This window comes from Physeter macrocephalus, chromosome 4 (assembly GCF_002837175.3).
Source record: "Physeter macrocephalus isolate SW-GA chromosome 4, ASM283717v5, whole genome shotgun sequence".
NCBI lineage: Eukaryota > Metazoa > Chordata > Mammalia > Artiodactyla > Physeteridae > Physeter > Physeter macrocephalus.
Window position 1 is genome coordinate 107145289 of NC_041217.1, and position 22119 is coordinate 107167407.

The 22119-nt window shown below is 39.8% G+C and overlaps 1 long non-coding RNA gene across 1 annotated transcript; it reads right to left on the reverse strand.

Annotated features, from left to right (window-relative positions):
* Window positions 1–226: 226 nt before the first annotated feature.
* LOC114486032 (uncharacterized) lies at window positions 227–20348 on the reverse strand. Its single transcript, XR_003679272.1, has 3 exons — window positions 20248–20348; window positions 1948–3029; window positions 227–833 (listed from the first exon to the last, which is right to left on the reverse strand). It is a non-coding gene; the product is annotated as an uncharacterized lncRNA (long non-coding RNA).
* Window positions 20349–22119: the final 1771 nt, after the last annotated feature.

A 22119-nucleotide genomic window follows, 5' to 3' on the forward strand; every position in this document is an offset into this window, starting at 1 on the left:
AATGGTTCTGAAGAACCTAGGGGCAGGACAGGAATAAAGACGCAGATGTAGAGAATGGACTTGAGGACACAAGGAGTGGGAAGGGTAAGCTTGGACGAAGTGAGAGAGTGGTGTGGACTTATATACTACCAAATGTAAAATTGAGCTCTTCTGCTGTAATATGATAAATTTCACAATTAATGGCAAGCAGTGGAGATAAACATTAATGGGCAGATCCTATTCACTTTTCCCTGAGGTCTCTGAAACACATTTTCTAAACTCTTCCATGTGATCCAGATCATGTTATGGATTTGTTAACTTTGCAATACATTCGATTGAAACATCATAATTCTTTCCATGACAACAGTGTCTGATGTTACAGATGCCCAACCAGCAAGGTCAATAGTTGACAGATGGAAGTTGGAGCCATGCAATTACATTTCCCAAACCATTATAAAGAATATAACCAAAGAAAGGTGCAAGCTGGTCTAAAACACCAAACAATGAAAAGCACAAAAATAATTGCTTCAAATTTAATGAACCTTTCTTTGACATGACAACCAATCTAAGAATCTCTGAATTCCCTTTCTCTGGTAAAAGTCAAAACATTTTTGAGCTGGTAGCAGTTTATCTAAATTATTGTTTTTCCTCCATCAGTCTTTAGGCTTAATCTCATTTGCTTTTATGGATATGGTAACCCTTTTGAATAGCTTTTAACCTTTTAAAAGTCTCCTTGACCCAAAGAGCCCAAAAAAATTTTAATACAATATTGAATAATAAAAATTGAACAATTGAGCACTCTTCCTACCAGCAGTCTGCATGCAGTGCTCCGGGTCCTAGAGCAGAGTTTCTGTCTGAATAAAAAAAATTAAAATACCTGTATATAGCTTGCTTCTAGCAGAGACCTTCAGCTCTGACCTCCATTGTTGCTTCTGCCTCCACAATATATTGGCTTTCTCTCTTCCAAAGAAAGAGTGTGCTTTATCCTGCCAGCACATCAGTTTCAAAGGGCTCTTAACTTTAAGTGTCCAGCACATCATTATGGTAAATTTAAGCAATCATTGCCTTTAGATTATTTCTTTCAATAGCATATAATGTAGATAACTTCATGACTAAATGTTATAAACCAAGTCTTTTGTTTCCTTGGGTGTTTTGTTTGTTTGTTTTCCTCACCGTAGTCTCTGGGGCATTTTCTATTTTGTGTTTGGTAAGATACAGGACGAGAAGACGATCCACAAACACAACTCACTTTTTTAATCTTTGTGATGTGGAATTTAATTACCAAACTAAAAGGAGAAAAAAACAGGATGGCATTCTTGCCAGCCTGTGAAAAGGGGTAGGGACCCTCCAGCGGAAGGCTAGCCCCGGATGGGCTGGTGGTGAGACCTGGGAGAGAATGGCCTTCCCTGGGAAGAGCCACCTCCAACCTGGCAGACCCGGCTGGGATCCACACTCCCACATCCAGAGCCGAGGAACACCTATTGTTGGGAATGTCAGTCAGCTGACACTCTGTCTCTCGCTCTCTCTATCTGAGAAGGGGATCTGCATTTTCTAAGCCAGTTGGCAGCATGCACCTCAAACAGCAATGCACTGCAGGCCTGCAGTATAGACTGTCACCCTGCGATAAGTGTGCCAGCTCAGTGGTGCAAAGGTTTGCAGATAGCCTCCCTTGGGCTATCATTCTCCTCCTCCTCCTCTCCTCTCCCTTGCACACACTGAGCATCAGGCTCTCAAGCTCACTTCTCGACATAGTTAAAATAGCCCATCCCAGCCAGTGATGCTTAAAATTGAACCATGGTTCAGGGGAGCAGTAGACTCTCCCTGCAAGCTCCCTAATGTGTTAAACAGCCATGCCAGGTAGCTCTCTCCCTTCTCAGAATCAACGACTTATGGAGACCATCTGTCAATGGAAGTTAGTTTTTATGCAAGTCCTCTAACCTAGTGTTTGAAGGATAAACAAACTTGTACTTATATAGTTTCTTTAAGAACAGTATCTGGCTAAATGTCTGCCCTAGCTGCCTGCTTCAACTGTGGGCCTAGAAACAGGAAAGCAGTGTAGGTTTCTGAGCCCCTCTGGTGACTGAGCGTGTACCTCCAACATGACTGCGTTTGTACAGCTGAGGCTCGGAATGTAGGGCTCTTTAGATGGTTGGAATTATTTCATTTGGCACGGTGATTGCCTCAAATGATACATGTTTTCAGAGAGAGAAACACTGCAAAAGTAAACTCGAACCAATAAGGACATTTATTCTCCAGGTTTAAAGTTAATTTCCTGTATTCCTCTGGCTTTAAAAAAAATTCTGTTGGAACTGCAACCTTATGAGAAGAAAAATCAGAAACTATTTCTTTTACACTGAGCCCGGTATCAGATGAAATGGAAATGTAAGGATTTCCTTAGCGTTAACCCACTGGAATTCTCCAGCTGAGAACTGAGGTCTGCAGGCTGTTTTAGGTTAAGACCTTGCTCCACTCCATGTTAGGTAATCAGATGTCATTTAGGCAAAATAAATGGGAACTACTCAAGGAATCAGAAGAGGTGAAAGAGCAGAATCTGGTTTGGATAAAAGTTTAATTCTTCAGTTCCAAGAGGCATGGCCCTTCGAAGATGCTGAGCGAAGTCAGACAGGAGTGGCCGAGTAATGAAGATGGATGCAGCTTGTTATCAGCAAGCCGTTTACTAGGGCTTGACGTAACCTTAAACATTGCAGATAGCTCAATGGTACTTGCCACTAAAGCCCTAATTAATGAATAGCAGACCCTAAATTAACAACGTACATTTACAGATGAATTCTGGGCACTCATCAAATGATGTTCAAATACCAAGCAGCAACTGTTGGCTTATTCCTGCTGGATTGCTCCATCCACTGGGTGTTTGGGAGGAGTTTCCACCCGGGTTTTCCTGTCTCTGAGGCCTGGAGACCAGCTGCCGAGCAGAAAGGGACACCGTTCTCAGGCGGTGGAGGCAAAAAGGGATGCGAGCTCAGCTTTGAGTGGTGACACCTGTGCCGCCATTTATAGGGGCTCAGAAACAATCTCATATTTAGCTGGTGCTGCCAATAAAAGTGAAAAAAAAAAAAAAAAAAAAAAAGAAAGAAAAGTTTGAATCCTAACCAACTCTGCCAAGGACGGAATGAGACTTTTCAGAGAGCGGCCCTACAGTGCACTTTCGTGGGCGGGCTGGAATGTGCTCTGGGGGCGGAGGGTTTAGACAATGCGTAGATGTGTTTGGCGAAAGCTTCATTAATAAGCAATTAAGGGCTTATGGTGAGGGAGCTGGGGTCTGGCTGCTGCAGGCCGGTCCCGACTGCCCCCTCCATTTAAGCGGAGGCCCAGCCTGAAAGCTGAGGCTCCATGCCCAGAGCCAACCAGAAGTGTTTCCTGCAGCAACAGTAGCCAAGCTCATTATCTTGCCCTGTTTTGTTGGGAGGTTTCCTCTTGATTTCAAAGAATAGAATATGGGGAGCTGTGGACTTATAATGTAACAGGGATGTGGCCCCCGTGTGGGAAGGTGTATCTATGACTATTAAATAATATTACCTTCAATTGGCACAGAAGTAAAGACGGGAGCCAAGTATGAGTAAGAAATTGGAAAGTAAATTAAGTGGAAAAGAAACATTTTTAAACATTTGTGGGAGGTGGCAGTGAAAGAGTTTCTTGCAAAGATCTGGTGTGGAGTAGAATGGATTTGAGGGGAGGGGATGTTCAGGAAACATCTCCCTTTGAAATTTTTGCTCCAGCTAAAACCCTGGGGCAGGGCCCTTCTGTTGTGAAGGGAAAGCATCTGAGGTTTCTGAGCGGTCACTCTCCGGAAGCATCCATCCTAAAGAAAGCACAGCTGCCTGCCCGCCGAGGGCACAGGGCAGAGGCTGTGGAACAGCCCGGGCAAATTCCCCACACGGCAGTGCCAAGATCCATGTATGGGCAAAAGCAAAGGCATTCTCTTGTTTCTATGGATCATTCCCACATCAGGCTTTTCAAACTTGGGTTTGTGTATGTTCAGGGACAGGGTATTCCTATGGCCCCATAGAGACAGTGTAAAAGCAAACCGTTTGCCAAAGGAGAAGAAAAAATAGCTCTTAATTTTTAAAATGCCAAAGGGACTTGTATTGGGGCAGGGGCTAGGAGAAGGGGGTGGAGCGGGAGGGGAGGCAGGGCTGTACACTTCATGTCTGCCAGCTAAATATTCCTGAGTAATTAATGGGTAGGAATTGAACTAAGTGGGGGAAAAACAGGTGTTTCCCAGTTCCCAAGGGCATTTCTCATTTATTATATATCTAGTCAAAAGTTTCTCTTTGAGCAGGCTGTCACATACAGCTAAACAGAGGCTATGTGAAAAAGCACCCTGAGCAATCATTTTAAGAGCTGCCCTCCTTCCACATTGTGTGACTGAATACAAATGCTTTATTCTTCCCAGTTTGATGATGAGATGGAGATTTAACCTCTGCTTGCCATCATTATCAGTTCACTGAGTTTCTGAGTAGAAACTACAAAGCTCCTGAAAATGTAAGTTACTGGATGTTTGCTCTTGCCCCATTCCCCCCACGCCCAAAGCAATCCAAATACGAGCTTACTGGGAGGGGAGAAGATCAATAGGAAACAGATTCTTATTACAACATTCCACTGGATTTCTCAGAACTCCGTCCATGGGATCTCTAGTCCCAGTGGTCATACAATTAGAAAAGAAAAAGGAAACTTCAGACAATAAAAAAGAAGGAGCAAAGGACCGACTCAAATCACAGCATCGTTTTCTGCCTCCATTATAAGTTGTATAACCCAGTTCATCATAGCATGTGTGTGTGTGTGCCGCAATTTCCTCAGGTTTCAGAAGCCTGATGGTTCAGTCAGAAATGTATGTCACGATAAAGCAACAGAAGAACTGTCCTTTACATAACCCTCGCTGGCAAAATATCGAGATTCCATAGCCCATTTTGATTCAAGGAATCCCTGGGGAGTCTCATACGTGTCCCAAATCACTGCAAGCCTCCTCCACTACCACCTATGGCATTTGCTCAAATTTCTCTGCTATTCCTGACTCCCAGAATGACTCTCCACGTGTTAAAATTGACATCAATCTTGTAGGCAGGTATTTCCACCCTTGACATAGTCTCTTTTAAGATTCTGACCTTGGCCTAGAGAAGCCTTCCTGGACCTACATAAAAGGAACCCATTCTTCCTCAGTCTAACATATTATCTAGGAAGTTAAAGGCTAGCCATTTATTCTTGGGAGGGTCTTCTCCTTGGGGGACAAGTCATCAACCCCAACCTGACAGCTATTAATTCTCTCCTCTGTCTAAAGGGAGTTTCACCAGTTCATTAAACCAGCCCAGAGAATAAAGTCTAGGTATACCCACATTGGCTACCTATACAGTGTAGACCCTCAGTCTGAGATCCTCAAATATACAAGATTAGGTGAAATAATTTTACCAAAAATGTTGCTACTACCTAGAAGATAATGTATTGATGCAGATGTCAGCCTTATCCTGTAACAACAGTGCTTTCATGGGACTGCCTCTTGTATTAAGGTAACTCTATCTGTTGTAACAAAAGAACCCAAAAATGCATTGATAGATCAAACAAAACAATTTATTTCTTGTTCACCAAAAAAAAAAACTAGTATGGGTGCTTTTTCAAGTAATAATCTAGGGTGCCAGACTCATTCCCTCCTGTAGCTCCGCTATATTTAACATGTGACCCTCAAAGTCACCATGCTCTTTTGCATCAAACTGGGAGAAGGGGGAAGAGAGGCATACTGTTTCTTAATGCCCGTGACTCAGCATTAACACATTGCATAAAATCCATTGGTGAAAATCAATTGCATGATCCCTCTTAGATATAAGGGGTAAGGAGCTGAAAATATAGCCTGTGGCCAGGAAATCATTTCCAAGCGACAACTCTACACTCTGGAAAAGGAAGCACAAATGTTGAGGAGAGCCAGGCATCTCTGCCAGAGCACTATATGGATATAGATATCTCAACAAAAGAACAATAACACAATAACAATAATACAATTAAAATTGTATGTTCAATTTCAACTTGTCCTTATTTTGAACTCTTTATGTTCTTTGTATTATCCCATTTAGTTCTTACCATATATCTAAAATAAGGCAGGTCAGGTATTATTAGTCCACTTTACAAAAAGAGGAAGTATGGAATCTTAAGAAATTTGTTAAAGAATAAACATGATTTATTCTTTAAAATAAAGATAATGATGTCAATGGGAATGGAAGAGAAAGGACCTCCCAAAATCTGCCTCTTCATAAAGCAAAAAGAACACTGGCAAAATGGTCAAAATTAAATATTTCAAAACTCTGGAAATTAACCAAACATTTGCAATGAGGATTGTTTACTCAAGAAAAACAGCTGAATCCCCATAAGAAAATCAAGCTTTATAGTGTTATGACTTGCCCTATTCCCATCCCCCTCTTCTCAGTGCTGATATAACCTTGAAAACCAACAGCCCCACAGTTACAGTAAAAATCACTGGACTAGCAGCCACAGGGGGATTCCCAGAGAACTGTCATTCCAGTCTGCTAGTTCCCAGGAAATCCCACTTGAAAGACTGTCTTTATTTGACCTGAATCAGAGCTCACTTAGTGTGAACAGCCTTTTCCCTGAAAATGTTTATCAAAAACAATCAGCAGCTGGGAATTTCCTGGCAGTCCAATGGATAGGACTCTGCACTTCCACTGCAGGGGGCATGGGTTTGATCCCTGGTTGAGGAACTAAGATCCCACATGCCATACGTCACAGCCAAAAAATAAATAAATAAATCAGCAGCAATTATATAACCTTTCAGTTGCCTGAGAAAGGGATATAAATTGGGGAAAACAAGAAGCTAACCAAAAAACTTAAAAGAAAAATCCTAAGGAAATATTCATTGAGGCTTTAAAAATCTCTGACATATTTCTGAGAATCTAGAAATCCATGTGCGTGTATAGGGCTGCACACATCCCCAGTGTGTGAGAAGGCCCTGTGCTCCCATTTCTGGCTAACCTTGAGGCTCTGTGGAAGCAAGAAGTGAAGGGTTATGCAAAGTTGTAAACCACCAACCTGAGAGTTGAAGATGTACCCCAATACACAGACAAAGCCCTTCAACAAAGGCTGAGAGTCTTATTGGTTCCAGGCATTTAAGAAAATAACTTTACAATTATTAGCTTGCCACCAAGCTAACTGTGCAGAGATATTAGTGGCTAAACATGACAAAGAAAACAGGTATTACATAATTAGTTCAAGAGGGTCCCTAAACAAACAAACAACAATAACTTCTGGGTTTGATTTCCAGAGTTGCCATATTGTATTATTTAAAATGTCTATTTCTCAACAAAAAAATTGTGAAACATGCAAAGAAACAAGAAAGTATGTTCCCTGAATAGGAAAAAAGTCAATCAGGAGAAACTGTCCCTGATGAAATCCAGATGTTAAACTTACTAGACAGAGACTTTAAATCAGATATTTTAAATATATTCAAAACCTGAAGGGCAACACATCTAAAGAATTAAAGCAAAGTATGAGAATAATGTCTCATCAAATAGCAAATATCAGTAGATAGACATTTTTATTTTTAAAAGCACAAATAGATATTCTGGAGTTAAAAAGTGCAATAATAGAAACAAAAAGTTACTAGAGGGGCTCAATATCAGATTTGAGCTGGCAGAAGAAAAAATCAGAGAACTTGGCAATAGGTCAGTCAAGATTATCCAGTCTAAAGCATAAAAAAGAAAAAGAATAAAGGAAAATGAACAGTCTCAGATTCTTACAGCACACCAAAAGGGTACCAACATATGCATAACAGGAGTCCCAGTAGGAGAAGACTGAAAATGACAGGAAGAATATTTGAAGAAATGATGACCAGAAACTCCTCAAATGTGATTTAAAAAACATTCATCTACACCTCCAAGAAGCTCAATGAACTATAAATAGGATAAACTCAGAGATCCACACCTAGACACATTATAATCAAATTATTGAAAGGCAAAGAGAAGATCTTGAAAACAGCAAGAGAAGGTACAAGAAATCATCAAGATTAATATCCAGTTTTTATCAGAAACCATGGAGGCCAGAAGGCAGTGGAATAACATATTCAAAGTGCTAAAAGAAAAAGAAAAAGATTTATCAAGCAAGAATTCTATATCTAGCAAAACTATCCTTCAAAATGAAGGAGAAATTAAAATATTCTCAGATGACCAAAAACTGAGAGAATTTGTCACTAGCTGACCTTCCCTACAAGAAATACTGAAGGGAGTCTGGCATGATGAAATGAAAGGATACTAGACAATAAATCAAATCCACATGAAAAAACAGAAAATACTGGTAAAGGTAAATACATAGGTAAATATAAAATCAGTTTAACTGTATTTTCTGTTTGTAATTATTTTCTTCTCCTATAAGAGTAAAAGACAACTGTGTAAAGCAATAATTATAACTCCATTGATAAGCAAATAGTGCACAACGATGTCATTTGTATGACAAAAATATGACAAAGGAGAGGAGAGGGAATGCAGCTAGGAACAAAATGTTTGTATAATATTGAAATTAAGTTTGTATTCATACAAACTAAATTGTGATAAATTATAATGTTAATTGTAATAATCATGGCAACCATTAAGGAAATAACAAAAAAAATACTAAAAGAAACAACAAGGAGATTAAAATGCCACAGTAGAAAATATCTATGTAACATATGTCACTAATAGAAAAAAAAAAGGGACAAAAAAGACCTAAGTCACACAGAAAACAAATAGGAAAATAGTAGACATCAATCCTACCTTAGTAATTACATTAAATGTAAATGGATTAAACACTCCAATAAAAGACAAAGATTAGCAGGATGGATTTTAAAAAGCATGATTTAACTATATGATGTCTACAAGTGACAAACTTTAGAGTCAAAGGAGAAAATAGGTTGAAAGTAAAAATACAGAAAAAGATCTATTATACAAATAGCAACTAGAAGAGAGCTTGAATGGCCATACTAATATCAGAAATAATAGACTTTAAAATAAAAGGTGTTACTACAGACAATAAAGAATGTTATAGAATGATTAAAATGTCAATCAATCAAGATGACATCATTATAAAAATATATGTACCTAACAACAGAAAAACAAAATCCATAAAGGAAAAGTGTATTTTATTTCTTTTGTGGCTGAATAATATCAATTGTACAGATATAACACATTTTGTCCACTATATAACAGATGAATCTTGAAAACATTATGCTCAATGAAAGAAACCAGACACTACAGGCCACATATTATAAGATTCCATGTATATGACATGTCCAGAATAGACAGATCCAAAGAGAGAAAATAGATTCGTGATTGCAAGAGTTATAGAGAGGGAGAAATGGGTAGTGATTGCTAAGGGGTACAGGGTTTCTTTTGGGGAGTGATAAAAATATCTGGAATTAGATAGTGATGTTAGGTGCACAGCCTTGTGAATACAGTAAAAACCACTGAATTGTATAGTTTAAAGGGGTGAATTTTGTGGTTTGTGAATTATATCTCAATTTAAAAACTATAATAAAATTTAACTTATCCATACTTCCCTCTCTCTTTCTCTCTCTCTCTCTCTCTCACACACACACACACAGACACACACACACACACACACACACACACATACACACACAACAACGACATGGGTTAGAGGTAAATGAAGATTTTATTGCAAATGTGTCTAACACTGAAACTTTGTTTGCTTGTTTTGTCACTATGTGGTTCCCTTTAACCTAGAAAAAATAAAAAAGAAAAGCACTTAAATAATTCCAAGATATTTGCAGTTTATTAGCCATTGTCCTAGAAAATCTTTATTTTACTTTAATATTTGTATCAATTTTTTTTATTGTTGCAGAGCATAACAAATTACCACAAACTGAAAAGCTTAAAACAACACAAATTTATTATCTCATAGTTCCCACAGGACAGGCGTCTAGGCACTGAGACTTGGGTATTCTGCTCAGTGTATCACCAGGATAAAATTATGATGTCAGCCAGGGCTGCAGATATCATCTGGGCCTCTGTGTCCCCTTCCAAGTTATCTGGCTGTCGGAAGAATTCAATTCCTTGAGGTAGTAGGACTGAGACCCTCAGTTTGTAGAGGACATCCACCCTTCCTTACCTAATGGCCCTCGCCATAACTGGGAGCTTGCTTCTTCACAGCTAACAGGAGAACACCTCTGCTGTTTTTTCTGATCCCAATTTCTAGACTTTCTTTTAAATGGCTTATTTAATTAGGTCAGGCCCACCCAAAATGATCCTCCTTTTGTTAACTTAAAGTCAACTGATTAGGGACCTTAATCACATCTGTAAAATCCATTTACCTTTATCATATCATGTAACCTAACCAAGGGAGTGACTATCTCATCATATTCACAGGTCTAGCCCACACTCAAGGGGAGAGGAATATACAGGACATGGGTCATCGGGATTATCTCAGAATTCTGCCTACCACAAGTAAGTTGTTCCATGTATGTCAATCAAGAATGGGCCTTGTTAAGTTATGAATATATATAAGCATGGTCACCATTTGGACACCTTTTGGCGAGGCTTGGTCAGCCACACTCCGACAGAGTCAGACTCAGCTTAAGCATGAGACCTAACAGTAGCTTCGAAACCTGGCTGCCTATCAGAATAACCTGGGAAACACTACATTCCACCTCCTAGAAATTCTGACTCAGTATAAAAGGTATAGCTAACTGCCTCCATGCTATCCCCTACACACAAACACACACACACGTGCACGTGCACACGCACGCACACACACACACACACGCACGCACACACACACATCCTATGTTTCTGAGAAGCTCCAGATGAGCAATGAGGTTGAGATCTATTACCCTTAGACTCTGCAAGCCACAATTAAGAATAAAAACAGTACTCTGAGTAAGCGTAACACTGGCTTGCAAAATAATTAAATTTAAATACACAAATAATTACTTACAATATTTAATTTAATCACTGATTCCTTCTCACTTTTTATTCATGGGAGGAAACACTGTAGCATAGGAAAAGAAACCTAAGGTTTAAATGTCAGATATACTTGAATTCAAATCTCCACTCCACTTGTACTCATCTATAGTCTCCATAAATTACTTAAGGTCTCAGTCTCAGGTTCCTCTTCCATAACGTGAGACTCTCAGTATCTACTCCATCTACCTCTCAGGATGGTGAAAGGGGTTGCTAAACTCTTCTAAACACAAGTTGTTAGGTAAAATCTGAGTCTTTGTCCTGCAGTCTTCTTGACTTTTGAACAGCAGCAATTCCTTGGGTCTGTTCTAGGAGCATCCTGGGAGATCTGGTCCTCCTTCCCCTCCTTCCTCCTTTCAGGAAAAGGAAGAAGGGTTTCCCAAAAGAGGACTGCTAGGAAGCCTGCCCCTTAAGGCTGCTGCCTTCCCTTCCCACTTTTCATCCTCTCTTTTATGGGACCTTTTTGACAGGGAAAGAGCCATACATCTATGTATGTTAAAGGTTGCCTGTAGGTGGAGGGGAAATATTCCCTAGAAAATTTTAATATCATATAACACTCCTCCCTCACATTGATTACACATAAATTGGGCATGCATGGCCAACTACAGGACAAAATACCACTCCCACATCCACCACACCATATTTTCCCTTGTACCCACCTGGCTGACCGTGATTAGTAACCCCACAGAGCCAGCTTGCTGCCACTGTCTTACCAAGTACCTGGCACTCAATGCTTCACTTCTTCCAGTGGGAGAGGTTAAGAAAGGCAGGATGTGTGGTCTGACATGAAATGGAAATATAAAACTCTGCATAAAAATAGGACCATTAACATTTGAGCACTCATTTTCCCCAAACTTGCAAATAATAATAGCTGTTTTACCGAACTCAAAGGATTGTTCGGAGGATGAAGAGAAATAACGGTTGTCAAATGCAGTTTGTACTTTGTATTCACTAAATACTCATATGGCTTAAGAGCAAGATCTCAAAGTGGGTCAAGTAAAATTAGGAGGGAGTAATTCTCATTCCCTCAGACTTCTTCCCACATGTCAAACTATGCTATGATCATTGTTTGTGCATGTCTAAATCACCCCATTCGACTATAAGCTCCTTCAGAGCAGAGCCTGTCTTGTTTGTTCAGAATGTTGGCTTTTACTGGAGTACGAGCCAGGATAAGGTACGGAAGGGTAGATGCTTATTTGTCTGTGATGGGCAGCCCCACGAGGGCAGGGAATTTTATCTGTTTGGTCTACTATATCCCCAGTACTTTAGAACCATGCCTGGTACACAGTAAGCACTCAATAAGTATTTGTTGAGTAAATGAATGAGAAAATATTTGCTGGCTTGAGTTAAAGTAAGGTAAATTTGATTTGACAGAGTGAAGTGGCAGTTGTTTTCATCTCTAGGAAAGGAGCAAGCAAAGCTGGATAAAGACAAAGTTCAGTCTTTGAGATGCTGTCTATATGCCCTTCCCTTACCCTCTCAGAATGGCTCTCTCACCCTCTTTGCTTCTCTCCCATTCTCCCCACTCCAGCACATTTTATATTGTTCTATGACTGTTCAAGACCCTTGCCGTGGAATCTGGCCCAGTCCTCCTTATTCATGCTCCCAAATTGCCTTCACTCTTCTGCTCCTTCCATTCACCACTTCCCCAGCCACATTTCCTGCACAGTAAAGTTGAGAAATCACACCCATACATTGTATGGAGAGTGTAGCTGTTTCTGCATTTTTTTTGAGTGTCCTCCCTGCCAGGGCCCCATCCCCCTTTCCCAAACCTCCAACAGCTCACTCAACACTGCCACGTCTGCCTTGTCATTTGCTACGTCCCACCTATCTTACTGGAAGGATGTTATATTAGTCAGGGTTCTCCAAAGAAACAGAGCCAACAAGATGTTTATCTGGGAAGAGATTTATTATAAGGAATTGGCCCACATGATTATGACAGCTGAGAAGTCCCAAGAACCTCAGTCTGCAAGCTGGGGACATAGGAGAGTTGATGGTTGGTGGTTCCAGTTGGAAGGCTAGCAGACCTGAGACTCAGGAAAAACTGATGCTTCACTCTGAATGGAAAGGTGGGCAAAAGCTGATGTCCCAGTACGAAAGTGGTCGGGCAGGAGGGATTCTCTCTTACGCAGGGGATGGTCAGCCTTTTTGTTCTACTCACACCTTCAACTGATTGAATAAGGCCCTCCCACATTGGAGAAGGCAATCCATTTCACCCAGTCTTATGATTAACTGTTAATCTTATCCAACTCCCCCCCCCACAGACATAGCAACACAATGTTTGACCAAATATCTGGGTACCCCGTGGTCCAATCAAGTTGACATATGAAACTAACCATTGCAGATGTAAACTTGTCACCAAAGTCACCTACTAAACCCTAAAATAAGCTTCTCTGAGGCACCTACTTTTTTTCTGTCTCCTGGAACTGAAAAGTGGCAGGCCCAAAGCAAGTGCTGTGAAAGGGAAGATGTTCACCACACCACTCTTCACTCCGTCTTTCTTCCCAAGGCTGGGGCTCCAGAACTGACTTGAGGCAGGATAGCCACCTCCCTAAGATGAGCCTGCGTGGAAGGCTCATCCCCTATGCCTGCAAGGAAGGACTGCTGGGAACCACAACCTCTTTGTCTCTCCTTCTCCACTCACTCTCCAGCCACCTCTACAAATGTTGACTTGTGCCTGAAACACACTTACCCTTTTCATTTGTGTAACTTACCAAAGCTGTCTAAAGGCGGGGCAGCCCAGTCATCCACAGTCATGCTGTTAAATGTGTCAAATAAACATCATTGCAAGTTTTATTTACTACTAAACACTGTGATCAAGTTGAAAGACATAGACAAATAATCAGAAGACTTGAGTTTGAATATTGTCACCATCACTTGGTAGAAATAAGAAAATGAACAAAACACCTAAATTTATTAAGCCCAGTTTTCTGATATTTTCCTTTATCTACCTTGCAGAACCAATGTGAGCATAAATGAAACAAAGGCCGATCTTGGTAATAGAAGTACTTCGTAAGTGATGAGTAATAGAAGTACTTCGATATATTATATTCCAAATATAATATATCGTTATGTTATTTTCAGTCTTCACAATTTGTTGTTTATATAAGCCTCCATTCATGACTTTAAAAACAAACTTTAAAAGCCCTCTGAAAGACAGGAGCTTCAAACAAACTCTGCGTAAAGCCCCAGAAATCAAATAGAAAAGGAAAGAAAGAAATATACCCAAACTTTAGGAAATGCAAAAATCAAAGAGCAGAAATGGCTGTGCAATAGCTGCGACTAATAGGAAGTGCATCGTCCTTGGAGGAGGTGTTCTGTTCACCATCGCAGGATAGAGATACTGTACTTTAAGAAAGGCCTTCATTTATCATCAAAATGATATCGGGTATCATGCAGCCCAGCTGTGAGACTCTCCAAGGGTGAAAGAGACAGGAAAAATTGTGTCCAAGAGTCGAGGGAGAGGGGGTCACAACTCCTCGAGTGCAGCTGGATAGCCCATTGGGCAGCAACAACAAAACGGCCCCAACTCGAATGCCAGCAAAGCAAAGGTGAGTTCATATCAGAGGCATATACAGGGAGAATTCATATCTCTGCTTTATAATGGATGCTCTCTTGTGCTCAAAAAGCTTTGGTGAATTATGAAAGACATTTATCAGACATTAGAAAAATTCCAACGTTAGAAAAAATTTACCACCATTTATCAGAGGCTTGAATCTACAATGTATTTTTCATGATGTGATATGGAAACACATGTGCAATGAGTGGGTAGTTTTCTGGTTCAACACCAAACCCACACTGTCTTACTAGTAATCGGATTCAGACGAACACAGGACAGTGCACTCCAGGTCCCTGAACATCTTAAAGCAAGAAACAAAAATCATTCCAAATGGTACTTAAACCCAACAATGATAACTGAAACGCCCATACCAGATAATATAACCTTTGGTAACACATTGTGATGAGAGCAATAGACTTGAACATGACCAAGTCAAATGCACCTGATGTTCTACTGTAGGCATGATAAACCTCATCTTAGACCTGTTCTCAATCTAAACTCACTGAGGCTTTTCACTCCTAATCACATCTGCTTCTCTATGACCTGATCAGTCCTTAATTGCATCTAATTGATCTCAATTTGTACCTTTGAATTGGTACATCATGACCTAATTTAGAAACGCAGTAGTGTTCTCCATATCACTGTCTCCTTTGATCCTCCTGACAGTTTTGGAGGGGTGTTGGAGTTGTCTGGAGAAATACTTTTACTCATCCCTTACATAGGAAAAATTAAGTCATAACAGAGTTAATAGAGTTAATAGGAGAGCCCAGATTTTATGACTCCCTCCTCCAGTGCTCCTTAAATATGGAAAAGAACTTCTTGGAGCTTAAGGCTGTGAGACCCTCACAATGTGCTCTCCTCAGGGACATCTCGTAATTTCCTCTTCAGGAGCTCCTTAAGAATAGCATAAAGGCATATCCAGCTGGAACCATTTACACAAACTGTACAGCCTGGAGGCAGGGGATGGACTTAATGACCCTAGGCTAATCAATTCCTGCTTCCTAACACAAGGAGTGATTACAAAGTAATGATCCACCAGCCCCAGACAAACATCACTTATACATTAAATGAAGTTTCTGATTCCTCATTCCATGATAAATGTATGGTTAATCCTGATTCCTGATCCATCATAAATTGCTCTTCTCTTCAGGGTCACTAAGTGACATTTGACTGTGAGTTGTAGAGGAAGTTAAGTGGGAGAGCTTCAGCTGGAGTGGGCACAGTATTGTAGGTATAGTAAATGTTCGCATTAATCTGTTGCCATCTGTCTTTATTTTGCTAACCCACTCAATCGGACACCATAAATGTTAACAGACATAGAAATGCTTTTCTTCAACATTAGGCACACATATCTTCTTGCTTCACCTCCTGAATCTCAGACAGCCCTTGATTATCATAAGCAATGCCACGATGATCCCCTAGCTCCCTGAAGTGGCTCCGAACAGTCATGCCATATAAGGCATTGTTCCTCATCCACAACCAGTTTTTGGATTCCATCTCAAGGCTCCAGTGCTCCTGTACTTGGCAGCAGATTTTTCCCCCTCTTACACAGAAAGATTCAGAATTCAACCTTTAGCTCATCTTCTAAGAATGTGGACTCAAGCTGGGGTGGTGAAGTTTAAGCCAACCACTTTTTATTCTTCCAAGCAGATTGTACGGAGGCAGCTACACTCCTGCCCCAGGCCCCCCAAACACCCTACATATCAAAACCCAGAACAGCCCCTGTGTTTTTGCTACCATATAGTAAATGGAAAATCTATTTGTTTGACGAGTAAAAAGGTTCCAAAAAAGAGACTTGCCTTATAATTTCTAAGAGACCTGCCATCTCTGGGCCATTGAAGGATCTCTCTGAAGTCTTTATAACTCTGGTACACTCTGGCAACTTTTGAAAGAAATAAATAACTTTAAAAGTCTAATTTGTATTTTAGTGGATGCTGTAATGCACTGCCCAAATCCATCCTCTGGGACTGAGATACACATTCCCTCAGCTACCTGCTGTACTGACCACTTACAGCTCTCAGCTGGGTCCTTCTCTAGGACTTGCCCTAGAAAGCCACCTCACCCAGGGTCACAGGGTCACCCACATCCCATGACTGGTCACTGCAAGGGTGTAAAGACCCAGTCTTCTGGTGCCAATTCAGGACAACTCTGCAAGGCAAGCCCAGCTTCAGAGATCCCCAAAGGACTCTGTGACAAGGGTCACAGTAACCTGAGGCTTTTCTTGGGACCATCACACGTTGACTCCTCCCTCTCCCCAATCCTATTGCTTTCCCTTCTCCAAAAGGCAGGGTACTACCCAATACATGCTCTCAGAGTCTGTTTCCTGAAGAACCAGCTTTACAACATGGATATTTGAAAGACAATGGATTTATAAACTGAAATCAAATGAATAGCAGTTTGTTGATTTGTTTTTACTCTTCAATATGACTGATAATTTTGAGTTTTGGGCTAGAGGGAGTCTTTATTCTAGAAAACGGCTTTCACAGGGGACAAGGGAATATTGTTGAACCAGGTAAAGAATATACAACTGTTACCCTTTCAAACACAACTAATTTTACAATGTTAAACACTATGTCATTCTGAGTCAGCCACCAATTCTGTATTAGTTGAAAGGTAGGTCCCAGTGTGGAAGAGGGTAAAGAGACAGCTAATGCTCCCTGGCTATTCATACTCACTCTTCGTCTGAACTTCCTATCTCCTCTGACGGTCAACCACATGGGGGGTCTTGCCTTCCCACCCTTCTCTTCATATCTTTAGGGACCAAATCCTGACTGGTGGGGTCAAGTCTTATGATTGTTTTGGTAGTAATAGAACCAGAAGGGAGAGTAAGCTCATCATGTTTGAAAAGCTCAAGAAGTAGCTCCTTGCTCCTTAGTCTACTGGCTGACAGTTATGGCTCATCCATCAATCCTCTTGCCAGTGGGTGTGGGATCAGAGTGCCCATATTCTCATCCCTCTGTTCCTTTATTGTATACAGCTCTTCATGCCTGTAGACCTGTGTTTCTTGCCTCTGATAGTTGTCTCCTTTATCTCCAGAGATGTTATGAAAACCAAAAAATGATTGAAATAGGGAGGGTTTGAATTTATTGACTGGAAAGCATGTATTTCCTATATTACCAGTAGAAGGCAGTGAAAATGATGTGAAATCAAGATAATATCCCTAGGTTTCACAACTATTAAGCTCAATATTATGAGTCATTTTATCACTCTGACCCACAATTACTGCCTATGTCTATCTGGTTCCATTCAAGCATCCAGTGAGAAGACAGGAAGAATAAAGGCTAATTCCAGAATGGTATACTTTTGAAATCATTAACTGTACCAGTGCCTTTTCCTAGATAAAGTGGGAAATATCCAAATAAAATTATCACCATTCAGCCAAAATACTTACATCTCTTTGGTGGTCATGATACGTTACTTCAGTTTTTGCAAATAGCTGCTTAGTTATAAGCCTGTAATTTTAATATCCATCCATAATGACAAGGTAAAGCAATAATCTGACATAAATGTTAACCCAAAAGCTAAGAGTGTGATTATAAGAGAAAGAGAACTGACCTTATTACCTAAAGCTATGTATAGAACAGTGCAATTTCTATAAAAATTCCAAAGGCATTTTTCACAGAAATAGAACAAATGATCCTAAAATTTGTATGAAACCACAGAAGACCCCAAATAGCCAAAGCAGTCTTGAGAAAGAAGAACAAAGCTGGAGGCATCATAGTCCCTGACTTCAAACTATATTACAAAACTATAGTAATCAAAAAAGTATGTTCTGGCATAAAACAGACACCTAGATCAATGGAACAGAATTGAGAGCCCAGAAATAAACCCACGCATATATGGTCAACTAATATTTGGCAAAGGATCCAAGAATACTCAATAGGGAAAGGATAATCTCTTCAATAAATTGTTCTGGGAACACTGGATATTCACATTCAAAAGAATATAGTTGGACCCCTGTCTTAACACCACTCAAAAATTAACTTGAAATAGATTAATGATTTAAATGTAAGAAAGACCTGAATTCATAAAACACCTAAAAGAAAACGTAGGGAAAAATCTTTACAATGGTCTTAGGAATGATTTCTTGGATATGACACCAAAAGCACAGGCAACAAAAGCAAAAATAAATAAGTGGGACTACATCAAATGAAAAAGTTTCTACACAGTAAAAGAAACATCAACAAAATGAAAAGGCAACCTATGTAATAGGAGAAAATATTTGCAAACCATACATCTGACAAGGGGTTAACATCCAAAATATATTAGGAACTCATACAACCCAATAGCAAAACAAAACAGACAAATTTTAAAAACCCAGATAATCTGATTTTAAAATGGGGGTAGGACTTAAATAGACATTTTTTTCCAAAAAAAGACATTCAAATGACCAACAGGTACATGAAAAGATGTACAACATCACTAATAATCAGAGAAATGCCAATCAAAATCACAAGAAGATATCATCTCACACTGTTAGAATGGCTATCAAAAACATAAGAGACAGGGGCTTCCGTGGTGGCGCAGTGGTTGAGAGCCCGCCTGCCGATGCAGGGGACACAGTTTCGTGCCCCGGTCCGGGAGGATCCCACATGCCGTGGAGCGGCTGGACCCATGAGCCATGGCCGCTGAGCCTGCGCGTCCGAAGCCTGTGCTCCGCAACGGGAGAGGCCACAGCAGTGAGAGGCCTGCGTACCACCAAAAAAAAAATACAAGAGACAACAGATGTTGGCAAGGATGTGGAGAAAAGGGAAACCTTATACAGTGTTGGTGGGAGTGTAAATTGGTATGGCCACTATGAAAAACAGTATGAAAGGATTCCTCAAAAGATTACAAATAGAACTACCATATGATCCAGCAATCTCATTTCTGGGTATATATCTGAAAGAAATGAAATCATTGTCTTGAAGAAATATCTGCACTCCCATGTTCATTGCAGTATTACTCACAATAGCCAAGGTATAGAAACAACCTAAGTGTCCATGAAAGGATGAATGGATAAAGAAAATGTGATATATGTATACAAGGGAATATTATTCAATTATGAAAGAAAAGGAAATCCTGTCATTTGCAACAGCATGGGTGGACCTTGAGGGTATTATGCTAAACAAAACAAGTCAGACAGAGAAAGACAAATACTGTATGAGCTCACTTATCTGTGGAATCTAAAAAAGTCAAACTCATAGATAAAGGGAGTAGAATGGTGGTTGCCAGGTGCTGGTGGGTAGAGGAAATGGGGAGACACTGGTCAAAGGGTACAAACTTCCAGTTATAAGATGAATAAGTTCTGGGGAGCTAACGTACAACATGGGACTATAGTTAACAATACTGTATTGAAACTTGAAAGTTGCTGAGAGAGTAGATCTTAAATGTTCTTACCATACACACACACATACACACACACACACACACACACACACACACGTAACTATGTGGGGTGGTGGATGTGCTAACTAACTATATAGTGGTAATCATTTTGTAATATATATTTGTATTAAATCTTCATGTTGTACACCTTAAACACACACAATATGTTATGTGTCGATTATATTTCAATAAAATTGGGATAAAAATAAAAGAAAGGAGACTAAGGTGGAGAAGATAACCACACAATGACTTGATGTTCTCTATTTTTCAAAGGCTTTAATTGAAGCATTTCTCTCAGTAATGCTGCTCTTGCAAATACATAGCAACAAAGCATTTGAAATAACTTTTGACACTCTAAGCATAAAAATTTACACTGAGGTGAGGCGTTTATAGAAAGCAACTTCGTTCCAACGCTTTCTGCTCCAGAGCTTACTGCTACTGCAAACAACATGAAAAGTGTATACCCAAAGTTAAATGGGTAATGTCTCAGCTGAGAAAGGGTTAAATAAAGAGAACCAGATTCCAGCCAGTCAGGGTCTGAACACCAATGAGCATTTCTTTAGATGATGTCATGCTTGAATCCTGATATTCTTTTGAAAAGAGCTTGTGGTTGAAGTTTCTGTAAACCAGACTGAACTGGAATTTCCTCCCATTCCAAGAGTCTCCTTCTCTCCCTCCTACACGGTTTTCTTAGGTAGGGTTGTTCAAATGTAGTAATGTTCTTTCCTAATGTTTGACCAAAAGCACTTTTTGTAACTGTGATTTGCATCTGGAGTCTTTAAATGATCCTCGTCCACTGCTCTCCGTGAGCCTCTTTCATCCTTACTTGGTAATGACACGGGAATAAGTGCTTAATAGAAAATTCAGAAAGACGCTATCTCTTCTCAGTCATCCTAAATTCTGCCTCTTTCCATTTATGTCCTTCAGACAGTTCTTGGGGTGGGGAGGCCCGCGACAAATGAAAAAAGCGAGACCAACACTTTCAGTTACATAGCAAGACGGAAAGTTGTTGAGGTGTGCGTGGCATTATGCTCTATTCCTCTAGCCTGTGTTGACAACCAAATAAGCAGGAGATTTCCAGGTGACAACAAGTCTGCTGAATTCAGGAAACCTACTCAAGGAAAGAGTGAAACTGTTGAAAGCCTTCACAACTGATCTAGAGACATACAGCATACATGAAGAGACAAGGGTCATGTGCTCTGGACTTTGTTTTAGGCACTCTTTTAACTTAAATCCTGGAGCTATCAAGAAGGTTCATGAAATGGCAGGAAAGTTGGTAAGGATTCTTAGGGCCTGTCAAAAATTGGCACATCTCCCAACTTGGCGAGAGACAATGTCCTTTATACAAGCTATTTTTGGATTTAAAGATACCGTCTTCTGAAAGAATTAATTCATTTACCACCCCATTAAATCAAATCTTAAAATCTCAGTTAACCAATAATCTCTTCTAACTTATTTCATTTGGAATATACTAAAAAATATCCATTTGAAGAAAATGTATGTCAAACATCATGGCACTAAATGAGCTAGTATATATGTGAACAGTCTTTGGAAACAAAAAAAAAACTATAAAAATAGAAGACATTATTATTTTTAAGATCACTGGCTCTTATCATCATTGTCTGTCTGTAGTGTAGTCTCAAAGAGAATAGGAACCACATTTCTTTTGATCTCCATTGTATCCCTGTTCCCTAACACAGTGCCTGGAACATCATAAATATCTGATAAAGTTTCACTACATTGAATTTAAATTTGAATCCACAAATATTTATTAAGCACCTAGTATATAAGTCACCGTGCTGATAGGTAATTGCAAAAAGGAGTACAGAGTTAAGTTTCTACCTTCTTGAGGAGAGGACTCAGTCTATTCCATCTAATCCAAGAGCTCTGTCACCCCAGATTGCAAGGCAATGGTTGCAAACACAAATGCCTTAAGGACCAGACAGAAAATGTTAAGTGTAAGTAGGCTGCTGATTTTAAGACAATAGCATATCATGAGGGTAATGAAAACTGGAGAGGACAAGCTTGCTTAAAATTATAGTTATTCAATTCCAAATATTTTGTAATCACTCTACTAATAAAAATAGTTTTGTCAATTTTCCGGCAGATTATTCATCCATGAAAAGAAATGAAGCTCTGACACATGTTACAATATGGGTGAACCTTGAAAATATCACGCTAAGTGAAATAAGCACACAATAAAATAAGAACAAAAGATAGATGTAGTATGATTTCACTTACATA